This window comes from Hippocampus comes, unplaced genomic scaffold, assembly GCF_001891065.2.
Source record: "Hippocampus comes isolate QL1 unplaced genomic scaffold, H_comes_QL1_v1.1 scaffold527, whole genome shotgun sequence".
Classification (NCBI taxonomy): domain Eukaryota; kingdom Metazoa; phylum Chordata; class Actinopteri; order Syngnathiformes; family Syngnathidae; genus Hippocampus; species Hippocampus comes.
In genome coordinates, this window is record NW_017804903.1 from 138,318 (window position 1) to 143,451 (window position 5,134).

The window sequence follows — 5,134 nt, forward strand, 5'->3', positions numbered from 1 at the left end:
GTGGGGGTGGGATCAAACCAACTCAGGTGCGGCTGGGGTGAAAGGGGGCTTCGTGGGGTGGCCCGCTCTATTTTAGCCGGACACGAGCGATGCCACACAGGGCGAAGAGGGCTCGGGTGACCGCTTTAGTGGCCCCGACCTCTGGGCGAGGCTCGCTCGACTTTGCGCCCGCAAATAACATAACTCGAATTGCTGTCATCCCACACGCCAAACACACACGAACGAGGTCACATTGTTAAGTACACCTAGGTGACCCAACGGACCGATTTGGTTTTCTAAGGGAAGATAGAAACAAACAGCATTTTTTTAAAGACGAGTAAATAACGGCCACAAATGACGTTTTTGCAATTCTATTCATCAAAACGGCTTTCCAATCGCTTTATTAGGTACGAAGTACGAATACAGTTTGTTACAGCTTCAACGTCGTTATTTTATCGGATTTGACAGATATTTTTTCAGGTACAGCACTTTTAAAAATGCATTCTGTAAGAAAATCATCCAACTTTTTGATATTGGTTGTGAAATAATTTGCGTATTTTCAAGCCACTTCATTAGATACATCTGGTCGTGGTTTTATGTGTTCCAATACATCAAAATTGCACTTTTTATATATTATTATTGACGTTCAGCATTTATTTGTTTTACTTATAGATAGATAGATAGATAGATAGATAGATAGATAGATAGATAGATAGATAGATAGATAGAAAGAAAAAAGTCTGCCTGGCAACAGCAGCTAAAATGAAACGTGTGCAGATTTTTATTTGATTTGACTTTTGTTCCTATTTTTCCATGTTATGACACTAATAAAAATATTTCGATATTTTCCATGACGATGGACACTGTGACTGGCCACTTCATTAGGCACATCAGGGGATGATGTGCCAAATGAACTTCAATACAGAAATAGAGGGAAAATGCCCTTTTTAAAATCTCTGCTAATAACCAAATGAAATGATTGTTGTTATTTCGAGTTCGCCACCCATGTGCAAAGTTTTTATTGCACCTGCCACCGCCCCCCTTAGCCGGAAAGGGGGCGCTTGCAGAAAGTGGGGGACAGGTGCATGAGGCATGTGGACCATCCCAAGGCCGAAAAGCATTGAAGGCCCCCCCCCTCAGTCCCCCACACAAACCACCCGCGCACGAGGACCCTGAAGGGCCACAGTGCAGCGCTGCAGGTGGACTGACATCAAAATAACGAACTCAGTCACTTTGTGGAAAAACGAACACCCCCCCCAAGCCCTCGATTTCTATTTCACACCATAAAAATAAAGTTAGATATAACTGAAATTGTAGCACGTTTGGCCATAAAATTATTTCCCCAGCGTTGTCATTAACACATAAAGGTTTACTAATATTTGCATGTCTTTAATTCCACTTTCAACGCCCCCCCACAATAATATGATTAATTAATCCAAAATGTTAAATTGAGCATAGATTATTGCATTGCAGACATTTTTTGAAATGTATTCATTTTTTGCAGCGTATTCTTCCTCTATAATTATTTTAAATGCATTTACAGCGATATTTAACTTCCACTTCGTATATTTAAGTTTTTTCCAGCTTTATAATTCACAATTTCAATTTTGGAGGACTGTAGAAAACCTTTTTTGAAGCATTTAATTGTTTATATATATTTTTTCCGAGTATGTGAAACTTACTAGAAAATGTTAATTGACATTTGTTTTTATAATGAATTTGCATGATTAAAATGAACACATTCCAAATGTTAACCACACGTTATTTTATAGTAAGCATTTTAGATTGTTTCCCTTCAACTTTTAGTCCAATATTTAAAATGAGAATCACACATTAGCGTCAGGAGACTTTTAAAAAAAAATAGCAATCACGTGTTAAATAGAAGTTTCCTTTTCCAACACTAATCACGAATTAAGACTTTCCTGATGTGCGATTTTCCATCTGTTCAGTCTCTCACTTCGCTGATTGGCCGGAAGCCGTCACGTGGTTACAACGCTGCCTTATCTTGACCTTTTTTTTTCCTTCTTTGTACTACAAGCGCTTACAAAAACCGCACTGTAATTTACGTCCTAATATGACGTCACGACTCGGATGAAGAAATAAGTGCGAGTGCTTTTACAGCACAGAGAGAGGAGAGGGGCGCATTCCCTCTCGGCCCTTTCCAGTTTCGAATAACTTTTTAATCCTTGTGATCGCTGTGCCGTGGCAAAATCTTAAAAGTCACTTCAGTTGCGTGAGCACAAACAACAAACGCCTCGACCACCCCGAGCGAGCAATTAAGGCCTGAGGGTTCTTTGGATGAAGCCTCAAATTGAATGGCTCGCCCACAGCGTCACTAATGACAGTACAAAACGCCCATCAACATGTGTTATTATTTGCTTATTATAAATAAATATACATACGGTACACACACACATTTTTTTCTTAAAAACATTTCCGTTAACACCTCCCAATAATTTTTTTTGTCGTGTTAAATTAAAACTACAGTTAAATAAGTAAACAGTGCCAATAATGTAACAATATTTTTTTTCGTTGTTGCGCTACATTACAAGAGAAAAAAAATCGTCATTTTAGTGGACTAGAATTTCTTTTTGTTGTTTTAAATTGTATGCACGACAACCCCCCCTACCCAAATGAATAAATAAACAAATAAATAAATAAAACCCATGAGGTGTACGAGAATTCATTGTAGTTGACCTTTTTTAATTCGGTTTTAAGGTAATCTTTAGCGCAACCATTTTTTAAAAAACCTAAAAACAAATAAAACGTTTAAACAACACGAAATGTGTCTAAAATAAGTACTTGTCATATCATTGAAAATTTGCAAGCCTTTCTCCCCCCCTTCTTCCGAATAATTGGACAACAACGGCGGGTCTGACCCCGGAGTGTCAGAACACTTCCGGGTTCGGACAGGCACACAAAAGGAAATCACACACGAGGGGCAACCATAGAGAGAGTGGAGGTTTCGTGTGTGCGTGTGCGTGCGTGCGTGCGTGCGTGTGTGTGTGTATGTGTGTGTTTGGGAGGGGGGTGAGGAGTGGGGAGGGTCTTTCGCATTGTGTGAAAGGCAGCGGAAGCAGCAGGATTTTCTTCCTTGTGTGTAGGCGTCACCTTTTGTAGTGTACTAGTACTACTACTACAACACACACATACAAAAATATGTACACTCACTCACACACACACACACACACACACACACACACACACACACACACACACACACATATGCGCGCGAGCCCACGCACGCACGCGCAAACAGACGCGCGCGCGCACACACACAGACAGCCGCTTCTGAAAGTGGGTTATGGGAGCTGAAGGACAACGCGCATGCGCAGACGATGTGTGTACTCTAGCAGAGTGGCGCTGCATGCCAATTGGCTGCACCCAAAAAATATTTGACTGCACTTTTGGAGGCGCTAACACACACGCACACAAGAAAACAGATATCATGTCACTGCGTGTTATTATTATTTTGTTTTACAGTCTATTACCAATGCTGCAGTTTGAATTGAAGTTCATAATTATAATCATAGTAATAATAATTCAACCATGCGTGGAAGGCAGCAGCCAGACTGTCTTCATTACCGGAAAAAAAAAAAGGTCTTCAAGTACCTTTACAAGTATTTTTACTGTGTGCAGTGGGACTTGACAGAATGTTTGTCATGATAGTGGCACATGGAGAGCTTTTTTTGGAGGGGGTGGGGGGTTTACTTGCTGTAAAAAGTTTGATATGAGATTCATACAATAACAAAAACGTGATTTCTAGTTCCTTCGCTTTTTTTTTATTCTGCTATTCCATATAAAAATGACACAAAGAGATGCCAAAAAAAGGCTTGTTTTAAATCTTCAATTTGACTGTCACTTTTGAAAATTATGTCATAAGTCATCAACATGTCGTCACACATGTCACTAAAATGAATGCACACATTGCCCGAAAGCAAAAAAAAAATATATCTTGGGAAGTCTGGCTCTTCGTCTTGAATTTGACTATTCATTGGAGAAATGACACACGTCCTTTTTTTTTTTTTTTTTTTAATAACAAATGTGTTTAAATTTGAGTCTTGATTTGGACAATTTGTGAAACTGGGACATCTACGTTGCTGTTTTTTTTTCCTTTATCTTAAATTTGATCATTCATGATGAACATGCCACCAAAATGCATACACAAATATAATCACATTCAAATTTGAAGTCATCTTCATTTTGACTGATAGTGGAGGAAAAAGCCTCTAAAATCGATGTACATATATTGACAAAAAATACTTTAAAAAGTATAGTTTGCCATCTTATATCGTGACTTTTCTACGCCCCCCCCCCCAAAAAAAAATATACAAGTATGTGCTTTCATTTTAAAGTGTAATTTGTAATTTTGATTTGGTCTATTCGTGAACATGGAACAAAAAACTTGGATGCATGTGTTGCTCTAATGCCAATTTTTTAAATTCTTTTTTGTTCAAGCTTGAGTTTGACCACCATCTTGAAAAATGACACTAAAATGGCAGCACAGGTTCCTCCTCTAATGATAAATACATATATTAAAGTTTAGTTCTCTACGTCTTCATTTTGACTTGATGGAAATGAAACCACACTTGATGCACATTTTCCTATAATGAGTCTTTTTGATGTTGACTAGTCGGAAAATGGAAGCGTATGTTTCTTTCATGCCAAAAGTCCATTTTAAACTTCTAAGAGTGACAGAAAGACATTTTAAAGTGTGATTTTTAGTCGAAATTCCTTAATAAAGTGAGACTGAAACAGGAACGTGTTTTCCTATCCTTCCAGAGATCCATTTTCCAAGCCTAATTTTTATTCTTCATTTGATTATTCCTGAGAGAAAAATGACTTAAACAGATGCAGCTGCTCATAAAAAGGAAAACAACAATTTCCAATGTCATTTTTTTTTTTTTTTAGTCTTAAGGTTGATTCCCCCCATCCACCCACGCACCCTCCTTTGAGATGATATATTCCTATTGTGATTCAAAAAAGGCATTTAGTTAAGTTTTGAGTCTTCAGATTTGATTCAATATTTCTACTTGGACGAATGTTTGAAGTCTCCTTTGGGGTCTTCGTGTTAAGTTTTCTTGTGAAAACGACACCGAGTTGTGATATTGACGGACAACCATTTTTAAAATCATACTCCTGCTACCCCCCACCC